This window comes from Salmo salar, chromosome ssa02 (genome assembly GCF_905237065.1).
Source record: "Salmo salar chromosome ssa02, Ssal_v3.1, whole genome shotgun sequence".
In the NCBI taxonomy this organism is placed as follows: domain Eukaryota; kingdom Metazoa; phylum Chordata; class Actinopteri; order Salmoniformes; family Salmonidae; genus Salmo; species Salmo salar.
In genome coordinates, this window is record NC_059443.1 from 7130631 (window position 1) to 7145627 (window position 14997).

Genomic DNA, 14997 nt, shown 5'->3' on the forward strand with positions numbered 1-14997 from the left:
TATCATCACACTATGTTATTAGAACACAGACACCCCCATATCATCACACTATGTTATTAGAACACAGACACCCCCCCATATCATCACACTATGTTATTAGAACACAGACACCCCCCATATCATCACACTATGTTATTAGAACACAGACACCCCCCATATCATCACACTATGTTATTAGAACACAGACACCCCCATATCATCACACTATGTTATTAGAACACAGACACCCCCCATATCATCACACTATGTTATTAGAACACAGACACCCCCCATATCATCACACTATGTTATTAGAACACAGACACCCCCCATATCATCACACTATGTTATTAGAACACAGACACCCCCCATATCATCACACTATGTTATTAGAACACAGACACCCCCCATATCATCACACTATGTTATTAGAACACAGACACCCCCCATATCATCACACTATGTTATTAGAACACAGACACCCCCCATATCATCACACTATGTTATTAGAACACAGACACCCCCCCATATCATCACACTATGTTATTAGAACACAGACACCCCCCATATCATCACACTATGTTATTAGAACACAGACACCCCCCATATCATCACACTATGTTATTAGAACACAGACACCCCCCATATCATCACACTATGTTATTAGAACACAGACACCCCCATATCATCACACTATGTTATTAGAACACAGACACCCCCCCATATCATCACACTATGTTATTAGAACACAGACACCCCCATATCATCACACTATGTTATTAGAACACAGACACCCCCCATATCATCACACTATGTTATTAGAACACAGACACCCCCCCATATCATCACACTATGTTATTAGAACACAGACACCCCCCATATCATCACACTATGTTATTAGAACACAGACACCCCCCATATCATCACACTATGTTATTAGAACACAGACACCCCCATATCATCACACTATGTTATTAGAACACAGACACCCCCATATCATCACACTATGTTATTAGAACACAGACACCCCCCATATCATCACACTATGTTATTAGAACACAGACACCCCCCATATCATCACACTATGTTATTAGAACACAGACACCCCCCATATCATCACACTATGTTATTAGAACACAGACACCCCCCATATCATCACACTATGTTATTAGAACACAGACACCCCCCATATCATCACACTATGTTATTAGAACACAGACACCCCCATATCATCACACTATGTTATTAGAACACAGACACCCCCCCATATCATCACACTATGTTATTAGAACACAGACACCCCCCATATCATCACACTATGTTATTAGAACACAGACACCCCCCATATCATCACACTATGTTATTAGAACACAGACACCCCCATATCATCACACTATGTTATTAGAACACAGACACCCCCCATATCATCACACTATGTTATTAGAACACAGACACCCCCCATATCATCACACTATGTTATTAGAACACAGACACCCCCCATATCATCACACTATGTTATTAGAACACAGACACCCCCCATATCATCACACTATGTTATTAGAACACAGACACCCCCCATATCATCACACTATGTTATTAGAACACAGACACCCCCCATATCATCACACTATGTTATTAGAACACAGACACCCCCATATCATCACACTATGTTATTAGAACACAGACACCCCCCATATCATCACACTATGTTATTAGAACACAGACACCCCCATATCATCACACTATGTTATTAGAACACAGACACCCCCCATATCATCACACTATGTTATTAGAACACAGACACCCCCCCATATCATCACACTATGTTATTAGAACACAGACACCCCCCATATCATCACACTATGTTATTAGAACACAGACACCCCCCATATCATCACACTATGTTATTAGAACACAGACACCCCCCATATCATCACACTATGTTATTAGAACACAGACACCCCCCCATATCATCACACTATGTTATTAGAACACAGACACCCCCATATCATCACACTATGTTATTAGAACACAGACACCCCCCATATCATCACACTATGTTATTAGAACACAGACACCCCCCATATCATCACACTATGTTATTAGAACACAGACACCCCCCATATCATCACACTATGTTATTAGAACACAGACACCCCCCATATCATCACACTATGTTATTAGAACACAGACACCCCCCATATCATCACACTATGTTATTAGAACACAGACACCCCCATATCATCACACTATGTTATTAGAACACAGACACCCCCCATATCATCACACTATGTTATTAGAACACAGACACCCCCCATATCATCACACTATGTTATTAGAACACAGACACCCCCCATATCATCACACTATGTTATTAGAACACAGACACCCCCCATATCATCACACTATGTTATTAGAACACAGACACCCCCCCATATCATCACACTATGTTATTAGAACACAGACACCCCCCATATCATCACACTATGTTATTAGAACACAGACACCCCCCATATCATCACACTATGTTATTAGAACACAGACACCCCCCATATCATCACACTATGTTATTAGAACACAGACACCCCCCCATATCATCACACTATGTTATTAGAACACAGACACCCCCCATATCATCACACTATGTTATTAGAACACAGACACCCCCCATATCATCACACTATGTTATTAGAACACAGACACCCCCCATATCATCACACTATGTTATTAGAACACAGACACCCCCCATATCATCACACTATGTTATTAGAACACAGACACCCCCATATCATCACACTATGTTATTAGAACACAGACACCCCCCCATATCATCACACTATGTTATTAGAACACAGACACCCCCCCATATCATCACACTATGTTATTAGAACACAGACACCCCCATATCATCACACTATGTTATTAGAACACAGACACCCCCCCATATCATCACACTATGTTATTAGAACACAGACACCCCCCATATCATCACACTATGTTATTAGAACACAGACACCCCCCATATCATCACACTATGTTATTAGAACACAGACACCCCCCATATCATCACACTATGTTATTAGAACACAGACACCCCCCATATCATCACACTATGTTATTAGAACACAGACACCCCCCATATCATCACACTATGTTATTAGAACACAGACACCCCCATATCATCACACTATGTTATTAGAACACAGACACCCCCCATATCATCACACTATGTTATTAGAACACAGACACCCCCATATCATCACACTATGTTATTAGAACACAGACACCCCCCATATCATCACACTATGTTATTAGAACACAGACACCCCCCCATATCATCACACTATGTTATTAGAACACAGACACCCCCCATATCATCACACTATGTTATTAGAACACAGACACCCCCATATCATCACACTATGTTATTAGAACACAGACACCCCCCATATCATCACACTATGTTATTAGAACACAGACACCCCCCATATCATCACACTATGTTATTAGAACACAGACACCCCCCATATCATCACACTATGTTATTAGAACACAGACACCCCCCATATCATCACACTATGTTATTAGAACACAGACACCCCCATATCATCACACTATGTTATTAGAACACAGACACCCCCCATATCATCACACTATGTTATTAGAACACAGACACCCCCCCATATCATCACACTATGTTATTAGAACACAGACACCCCCCATATCATCACACTATGTTATTAGAACACAGACACCCCCATATCATCACACTATGTTATTAGAACACAGACACCCCCCATATCATCACACTATGTTATTAGAACACAGACACCCCCCATATCATCACACTATGTTATTAGAACACAGACACCCCCCATATCATCACACTATGTTATTAGAACACAGACACCCCCCATATCATCACACTATGTTATTAGAACACAGACACCCCCCATATCATCACACTATGTTATTAGAACACAGACACCCCCCATATCATCACACTATGTTATTAGAACACAGACACCCCCATATCATCACACTATGTTATTAGAACAGACACCCCCCATATCATCACACTATGTTATTAGAACACAGACACCCCCCATATCATCACACTATGTTATTAGAACACGACACCCCCCATATCATCACACTATGTTATTAGAACACAGACACCCCCCATATCATCACACTATGTTATTAGAACACAGACACCCCCCATATCATCACACTATGTTATTAGAACACAGACACCCCCCATATCATCACACTATGTTATTAGAACAGACACCCCCCCATATCATCACACTATGTTATTAGAACACAGACACCCCCCATATCATCACACTATGTTATTAGAACACAAACACCTCCCATATCATCACACTATGTTATTAGAACAGAGACACCCCCATATCATCACACTATGTTATTAGAACAGAGACACCCCCATATCATCACACTATGTTATTAGAACAGAGACACCCCCCCATATCATCACACTATGTTATTAGAACACAGACACCTCCCATATCATCACACTATGTTATTAGAACACAAACACCTCCCATATCATCACACTATGTTATTAGAACAGAGACACCCCCATATCATCACACTATGTTATTAGAACACAGACACCCCCATATCATCACACTATGTTATTAGAACACAGACACCCCCCATATCATCACACTATGTTATTAGAACACAGACACCCCCCATATCATCACACTATGTTATTAGAACACAGACACCCCCATATCATCACACTATGTTATTAGAACAGAGACACCCCCATATCATCACACTATGTTATTAGAACACAGACACCCCCCATATCATCACACTATGTTATTAGAACACAGACACCTCCCATATCATCACACTATGTTATTAGAACACAGACACCCCCATATCATCACACTATGTTATTAGAACACAGACACCCCCCATATTATCACACTATGTTATTAGAACACAGACACCCCCCATATCATCACACTATGTTATTAGAACACAGACACCTCCCATATCATCACACTATGTTATTAGAACACAGACACCCCCCATATCATCACACTATGTTATTAGAACACAGACATTCCCCCTCCTCCTCCCTCCCTGCCGACCTAAATGTGTTGGTTATGTATTATTAAGTGCAGTCATCTGTTGAGATGGTGGGGTTGGTCGGTGGTTGTTTGTCAGGGTCTAACACTAGCCACATGTCTAATGAAAGGTAAGTGTTCTACCCATCCAATTAGTCCACAGTTAGGGTCACCACTCTGTGCTTTCGCATCTGTGCTCCTCACTCAGCCCATGGCTGACTGCTGACTACCCAGCAGGGAGTGAAAGGGGAGGATGAGGGTGATTGGGGGACAGGGGGTGGGGACTGTCACATTAAATTAGTTGGCTGTCACATTATGTCTTGTGTTGCAATATCCTGATTTCCAGACCAATAAGGTGCATCCACCAATTTGTAAGTCGCTCTGGATAAGAGCGTCTGCTAAATGACGTAAATGTAAATGTAAATGTAACAAATTTTGTATTGGAGGGGTTTTCCACTTTTTTTGTGTGTGTGATGTGTGCGACATTTGTTTGAGGATCATAGTAATGACAGACACCCTGTACATAGAAAAGTGAATCCCTTGTTTATGGAATAGATATAAGATATACTGTATAAGATATACAGCTGCAAAACAGACAAACATTGAGCACATCTTAAGTATAAGATAAAGTGTTGACTTCTATAGTAAGAGCCCCTGTCTTTACCATGTGAGACAGGGACAGCTGGACAGGGGGACAGGGGGACAGGGGGACAGGGAGACAGGGGGACAGAGGGACAGAGGGACAGTGGGAGGCCTCACGCCCAGTGATTTATCAGTGATTCTCATGACTTGGGCAAGAGCAGAGCCAGTCAGTCTTTATATAACAAGCAGCTGGGGGAGGGGGCACTTTCCCATGTTGTCAGGGTCAAGGGTCAACTCTCTAAGTACTGTAGCAGTTGTTTTTCATCACAAGAATCTCGGCCTACTGTTGCAGATCTGAGAGGAGCATTAAAGGGAAGTACACACGTCTCTACTCTCACGACAAGCCCTCTCCTCCTCCGACTGCACTCCATAACTGGGGCTCTGCTCTCCTCCACTCCTTAACTGGGGCTCTGCTCTCCTCCACTCCATAACTGGGGCTCTGCTCTCCCCCACTCCATAACTGGGGCTCTGCTCTCCTCCACTCCATAACTGGGGCTCTGCTCTCCTCCACTCCATAACTGGGGCTCTGCTCTCCTCCACTCCATAACTGGGGCTCTGCTCTCCTCCACTCCATAACTGGGGCTCTGCTCTCCTCCACTCCATAACTGGGGCTCTGCTCTCCTCCACTGGGGCTCTGCTCTCCTCCACTCCATAACTGGGGCTCTGCTCTCCTCCACTCCATAACTGGGGCTCTGCTCTCCTCCACTCCATAACTGGGGCTCTGCTCTCCTCCACTCCATAACTGGGGCCTGCTCTCCTCCACTCCATAACTGGGGCCTGCTCTCCTCCACTCCATAACTGGGGCTCTGCTCTCCTCCACTCCATAACTGGGGCCCTGCTCTCCTCCACTCCATAACTGGGGCCCTGCTCTCCTCCACTCCATAACTGGGGCCCTGCTCTCCTCCACTCCATAACTGGGCCCTGCTCTCCTCCACTCCATAACTGGGGCCCTGCTCTCCGCCACTCCATAACTGGGGCCCTGCTCTCCTCCACTCCATAACTGGGGCCCTGCTCTCCTCCACTCCATAACTGGGGCCCTGCTCTCCTCCACTTCATGAATGGGGCTCTGCACTGCTCTGCTCTCTGTGTTTGCATCCAAAATGGAACCTTGTGAGTGCAGTGTCCCATGTGCAGCTTGCAGCACCTCCCAGCGTTATGGACACAGAACAAGCAGTGTCTCAGTGAGAGGAGCAGCCCCCCCCCCTACACACACACACACACACACACACACACACACACACACACACACACACACACACACACACACACACACACACACACACACACACACACACACACACACACACACACACACGAGCATCTTGTCCCCCTTCATGCAGCAGCCGCCCGTCTTGGAGGCTGTGAGGAGAGGGCAGGTCCCAAGGCCGTGTGAGCCTGACAACAGATGGCTGAGACTGGGGAGCACGGACCATAACACATGCCCCCTGCTGGAGCTCAGAGCTGGCAACAACATCTCAAGGACATTCTCCATGCCTGTGAGAGAAAGTGGGCTTGTTCGACTTTACAGCTGACATGATGCATTTAGGGTAACTGACTGTGATCTTCATATAATAATGAGTTATTTAGGATGCAAAGTGATCTGTAGATCAGGCCAAGGCCATGTGTATATTCCACAATTGGCAGCACTCCATGCCCAGATATGGGCAACATGGCTCTTCCTATAAATAGTTGTGGTTAAATCATACTGCAATCTTTGCTTTCATACCAACTCAAATCAATCACAACGTTGTCATTTATAAAGAGGGTGCTTGTTGCACCCTCGACAACTACTATGATTATTATTATTTGACCATGCTGGTCATTTATGAACATTTTAACATTTTAACATCTTGACCATGTTCTGTTATAATATCCACCCTGCACAGCCAGAAGAGGACTGGCCACCCCTCATAGCCTGGTTCCTCTCTAGGTTTCTTCCTAGGTTCTGGCCTTTCTAGGGAGTTTTTCCTAGGGAGTTTTTCCTAGCCACCGTGCTTCTTTCACATGCTTTGCTTGCTGTTTGGGGTTTTAGGCTGGGTTTCTGTACAGCACTTTGAGAATATCAGCTGATGTACGAAGGGCTATATAAAAATTTATTTGATTTGATTTGATTTGATAAAAAACATTTGTCGTTCTCAGAGTTATCTGTTTAGACAAGTGGCTTTCCCCGGACAAAGATTTTTTTCCATCACGTTGTGGGTTGAGAAGGTAACATTGTTGACACAGACCTGTCATAACTAAATAAAAGGCAGTAAGTACTAAAGCATCTAGAGTAATCCTGTAGGATTAGGTGGAAGGTCCTGGTCTACAGGTGAAGGATTATTCCTCTATACACAGAGCAGGGACAGGGGAAGGATTACTCCTCTATACACAGAGCAGGGACAGGGGAAGGATTACTCCTCTATACACAGAGCAGGGACAGGGGAAGGATTACTCCTCTATACACAGAGCAGGGACAGGGGAAGGATTACTCCTCTATACACAGAGCAGGGACAGGGGAAGGATTACTCCTCTATACACAGAGCAGGGACAGGGGAAGGATTACTCCTCTATACACAGAGCAGGGACAGGGGAAGGATTACTCCTCTATACACAGAGCAGGGACAGGGGAAGGATTACTCCTCTATACACAGAGCAGGGACAAGGGAAGGATTACTCCTCTATACACAGAGCAGGGACAGGGGAAGGATTACTCCTCTATACACAGAGCAGGGACAAGGGAAGGATTACTCCTCTATACACAGAGCAGGGACAAGGGAAGGATTACTCCTCTATACACAGAGCAGGGACAAGGGAAGGGCATAGGTGAAGAGGAGAATAACATTCACAGAAGTGAATGGGAAAAGGACAAACCCTCAGTCCACACAGATCAGGAAGTGGTTGCTGTGACAAGTTGCGGATCACGATGCCTTGCTCCCAGACAGACTAAACAACTTTTTTGCTCACTTTGAGGACAATACAGTGCCACTAACACGGCCTGCTACCAAAACCTGTGGGCTCTCCTTCACTGCAGCCAACGTGAGTAAAACATTTAAACGTGTTAACCCTCACAAGGCTGCAGGCCCAGACGGCATCCCCAGCCGCGTCCTCAGAGCATGCGCAGACCAGCTGGCTGGTGTGTTTACAGACATATTCAGTCAATCCTTATCCCAGTCTGCTGTCCCCACATGCTTCAAGAGGACCACCATTGTTGCTGTTCCCAAGAAAGCTAAGGTAACTGAGCTAAATGACTACCGCCCTGTAGCACTCACTTCCATCATCATGAAGTGCTTTGAGAGACTAGTCAAGGACCATATCACCTCCGCCCTACCTGACACCCTAGACCCAATTCAATTTGCTTATCGACCCAATAGGTCCACAGACGACGCAATCGCAATCACACTGCACACTGCCCTAACCCATCTGGACAAGAGGAATACCTATGTAAGAATGCTGTTCATCGATTACAGCTCAGCATTTAACACCATAGTGCCCTCCAAACTCGTCATTAAGCTCGAGACCCTGGGTCTCGACCCCGCCCTGTGCAACTGGGTCCTGGACTTCCTGACGGGCCGCCCCCAGGTGGTGAGGGTAGGTAACAACATCTCCACCCCGCTGATCCTCAACACTGGGGCCCCACAAGGGTGCGTTCTCAGCCCTCTCCTGTACTCCCTGTTCACCTGCGACTGCGTGGCCATGCACACCTCCAACTCAATCATCAAGTTTGCAGATAACACTACAGTGGTAGGCTTGACTGCCAACAACGACGAGACAGCCTACAGGGAGGAGGTGAGGGCACTCAAAGTGTGGTGTCAGGAAAAAAATCTCTCACTCAACGTAAACAAACAAAGGAGATGATCGTGGACTTCAGGAAACAGCAGAGGGAGCACCCCCCCTATCCACATTGACGGGACAGTAGTGGAGAGGGTAGAGAGTTTTAAGTTCCTCGGTGTACACATCACGGACAAACTGAAATGGTCCATCCACACAGACAGCGTGGTGAAGAAGGCGCAGCAGCGCCTCTTCAACCTCAGGAGGCTGAAGAAATTTGGCTTGTCACCAAAAATACTCACAAACTTTTACAGATGCACAATCGAGAGCATCCTGTCGGGCTGTATCACCGCCTGGTACGGCAGCTGCTCCGCCCATAACCGGAAGGCTCTCCAGAGGGTAGTGAGGTCTGCACAACGCATCACCAGGTGCAAACTACCTGCCCTCCAGGACACCTACACCATCCGATGTCACAGGAAGGCCAAAAAGATCATCAAGGACATCAACCACCCGAGCCACTGCCTGTTCACCCCGCTATCATCCAGAAGGCGAGGTCAGTACAGGTGCATCAAAGCTGGAACCGAGAGACTGAAAAACAGCTTCTATCTCAAGGCCATCGGACTGTTAAACAGCCATCACTAACATTGAGTGGCTGCTGCCAACATACTGACTCAACTCCACCCACTTTAATAATGGAAAAATTGATGTAATCAATTTATCACTAGCCACTTTATATCATATAATGTTTACTTACCCTACATTACTCATCTCATATGTATATACTGTACTCTAAACCATCTACTGCATCTTGCCATCCTGATGTAATGTATCACTAGCCACTTTAATAATGGAAAAATTGATGTAATCAATTTATCACTTGCCACTTTATATTATTTATATTAGATCATGTTTACATAACCTACATTATTCATCTCATATGTATATACTGTATGCTATACCATCTACTGCATCTTGCCATCATGATGTAATGTATCACTAGCCACTTTAAACAATGCCACTTTATATAATGTTCTCATACCCTACATTGCTCATCTCATATGTATATACTGTACTCTAAACCATCTACTGCATCTTGCCTATGCCGTTCGGCCATCACTCATTTATATATTTTTATGTACCGGTACATATTCGTATTCATTCCTTTACACTTGTGTGTATAAGGTAGTTGTTGTGGAATTGGTAGATTACTTGTTAGATATGACTGCATGGTCGGAACTAGAAGCACAAGCATTTCGCTACACTTGCATTAACACCTGCTAACCATGTGTATGTGACAAATACATTTGATTTGATTTTGATTTGAAGTGAAAGGCTGTATAAACTTGCCTTGAGTTCTCAGAAAGGAAAAATAGCTTCTCAACTGTCAAATCTTTGGGATGTCTTAGCTCTTTGAATATGCAAGGAACTGCACATCAACATCCAGATGTATAGTATGTTACACACACGCATGAACACCGAGCACGCACACACGCACATGCATAAATACACTGCATACACACAGACCACTGCAGCTATCTGACTCCAGGTTGCAACAGACACACTGATAGTGAACGTGACCCCACCATTACTCATGTGCTTAAAAAGTTAAAACCAGCAGCTTCAGATTTGAAATAACCCCACTTCGTCAAATGTTCTGTCCCAAATGGCACCCTATTCCCTATGGGTCCTGGTCAAAAGTAGTGCACTAAATAGTGACTAGTGTGCCAAACTTCCTCTCAACCTCCCTCTGCCCCCGAGGATCCTGTCTCCATTATTCATGAGCCCTCAGGTTGGGCCCTGGGAACAAGCCTGGCGAGGCCCTGAGTCAATAAGAGGCACTGGCCTCCACAATGGCATCAGCCTCCAACTGCACAACTACACTGTTGACAGACACCGTCACAAAGGAGCAGACAGGGCCTCCCCCTACGTTCTCACACAAAGAAGAATGAGTCAGTGTGCTGCGGCTCCTAGCTGCTGTTTGTACAGTATATAAAGCCACTGTTGGCCCCATCAATAGGGGACTGGAGTGTTGATGAAACGCTGGGAGAAAGGCCTCCTCTGTGACTGCCAGGGAGAGTTCATGTTCATTACAGGGTATCTGGGGGTTCTACGGCCTGCTAGATGGCACCTGACTCCACCCTGGGTGAGAAAACAATAACTTATCCTCTTATTACGGTGGTAAACAGCATGCTATACAATACTGGGATGTTAGACTTTAGAATGCTGGGATGTTACACTTTAGAATGCTCGGATGTGTAACGGCTGTTGAATGGAGTAGACCAAGGCGCAGTGTGGTTAGTGCTCATCTTTGAAACTTAATGTAAAAAGAGAACACTTTACAAAATAAACAAAAGACAACAGCCAAACAGTTCTGTCAGGTAACAAATTACTAAACAGAAAATAACTACCCACAAACCCCAAAGGAAAACAGGCTGTCTAAGTATGACTCCCAATCAGCGACAACGATGTACAGCTGTCCCTGATTGAGAGCCATACCAGGCCAAAAACAAAAAAATACAAAGCATATAAAAAAGGACATAGAATGCCCACCCAATTCACACCCTGACCAAACCTAAATAGAGACATAAAAAGGCTCTCAGGTCAGGGTGTGACAGTACCCCCCCAAAGGTGCGGACTCCGGACGCAAAACCTGAACCTATAGGGGAGGGTCTGGGTGGGCATTCCTCCGCGGTGGCGGCTCTGGAATGGGACGCAGACCCCGCTCCACCACTGGCTCGCCCCACTTTGGTGGCACCTCTAGAGCGGGGTCCCTCGCCACGGGCGACTCTGGCTGCGCCCGGAGGACAGGCGGGCGACTCTGGCTGCGCCCGGAGGACAGGCGGGCGACTCTGGCTGCGCCGGAGGACAGGCGGGCGACTCTGGCTGCGCCCGGATTCCCCAGGCTGGGGAGACCCACTGGAGGCCTGGTCCGTGGAGGAGGCATAGGGCTCACCAGGCTGGGAAGACATGCAGGAGGCATGGCTCTGGGAGCAGGCACAGGACTCACCAGGCTGGGGAGACTTGCAGGAGGCCTGGCTCTGGGCGCAGGCACAGGACTCACCAGGCTGGGGAGACATGCAGGAGGCCTGGCTCTGGGCGCAGGCACAGGACTCACCAGGCTGGGGAGACATGCAGGAGGCCTGGCTCTGGGCGCCGGCACAGGATTCACCAGGCTGGGGAGACATGCAGGAGGCCTGGCTCTGGGAGCAGGCACAAGACGTGCAGGGCTGGGGAGGTGCACAGGAGGCCTGGTGCGTGGGGCTGGCACAGTCTTCACCAGACGGCTAGCACGCACCTCAGGACGAGTATGGAGAGCTGACTCAGGTGACATCAATTCGAGGACACGCTCCATAGGGCAAATGTCGTGCCTCATGCACCAACACAGCAACTCTCTCATATCTCTCTCCTCCAATCACCCCATCAACTCCTTCACTGTCTCTGCTTCGCGCCCTTCGCTCACCTCCAACTTCACCCGACTGGCTCTGGTTCCATCCTCGGCACCGCCGACCTTTCCGTGTGCCCCCCCAAAAAATCTTGGGGCTGCCTCTCCTCCTCTTGCCGAGCCAGCCGATCGTCCCAGAAACGCCGTTCTGCCTTCGCTGCCTCTATCTCCTCCGGCGGGCGGCAGTATTGTCCAGCGTGACAGGATGTTAGACTTTAGAATACAACGATGTTAGACTTTAGAATACTGGGATGTTAGACTTTAGAATACTACGATGTTAGACTTTAGAATACTACGATGTTAGACTTTAGAATACTGGGATGTTAGACTTTAGAATACTGGGATGTTAGACTTTAGAATACTGGGATGTTAGACTTTAGAATACTAATAGTTTAGACTTTAGAATACTGGGATGTTAGACTTTAGAATACTGGGATGTTAGACTTTAGAATACTGGGATGTTAGACTTCAGAATACTGGGATGTTGGACTTGGAATTACAAGTGCTGCACCAGATCAAGATACTCACAAGACTTAAGACTTCAATAAAGGCACTATAGGAATCTGAAAAGCCCCTTTTATTCAATGCAATACGGTATTGTCAATACAATTAAATTCAGTATAAGCTAGTCAAAAAGTTTTACTGCCCCCTGCTGGAAACAACTGCACTCTGTGTTTGCCGTTTAGGAATGGGTTCATCTTGGAAAACCCAGAACAAAAATTGCGTCAGATACTCGATTTATGTAACATAGTCTGTCCACAAGAGATCAGGAATGGGTAAATGGGACTTTGGGATGATTAGATTTAGCAACCGTTGTAGAACTGGAAACCTTGACGGAGCAAACAGCAAATGTTCCTAGAACCTGACTTGTTGTGTCATAAAAGGCACAGGAGAGTAAACATTATAACTGTCTGTCTGTCTGTCCGTCCGCCTGTCTGCCTGTCCGTCTGTCCGTCCGTCCGCCTGTCCATCTGTCCGTCCGCCTGTCCATCTGTTCACCAATCCGCCCGTCTGTCTGTCCACCCATAGTTAGGGAGACAGTGTTGTATGTGTCAGCTAACCCAGTTATTGTCTCTCTCCCTTTCCATCTAGCAGACTCTGGTGAAGTGGGTGTCCATTGTTGAGAGTTCAGGCCGTCCTTCCTAGTAGCTAATAATGAATACATTATTACACAGTGCCTGGATAAAGGACGTAGACTTCTTTGGCATCAGTATTCCGGATCAGAGGATTCTGATGCTCCTGGATCGACTCTAACATTACTCTGCATGACAATAGCACATGGACCTCAGTGATCCCCATCCCTGTTACTGAGGTTCTCCTGACAACGTGCTCAGACTGCCTCCTGACCCTGGAGAGATGGGATGAGGATGGGGAGACCTACACCTCTCTAACACTCTACAGTAGGAGAAGGGAGCTCACTGCTACTGAACTGGACTTCTATAAGAAACAGTTGGATTGTCTCAGTCTGCCACCAGCGACGTTCGTGGATCCACAGAAAGATCTCTGTCCCGAGCCAACTTCCTGTTTCTCGTAACAGAAGTAGTGTTTACCACTATGGTTTCATACCCTCTTTTTATAAAAAAAGATATCTTCCCCTTTTTCGTAGTATCCATTTGGTATTTACAGTCTTGTCCCATCACTGCAACTCCCGTACGGACTCGGGAGAGGCGAAGGTCGAGAGGCGTGTCCTCCAAAACACAACCCAGCCAAGCTGCTTCTTGACACAATGCACGCTTAACCTGGAAGCCAGGAGCACCAATGTGTCAGAGGAAACACCATACACATAGTGTCAGCGTGCACTGCGTGGATGCACTGCACGATGGGACCCTGCCGGCCCCTAACCTGGACAATGCCAACTGTTCGCCACCGGCTGCGACAGAGCCTGGACTCGAACCAGGATCTCTAATGACGCAGCTAGCACTGCAGTTCAGTGCTTTAGATCACTGCGCCACTCGGGAGGCACCTGGTTTCATACCTCTGGTCAACAAAACCCACTGGGTGTTGGTCTACAGACTGACCTCATAATCTAGCCACATACCCAGCAAATACACGTAACAGTCCCAATTATTGTCT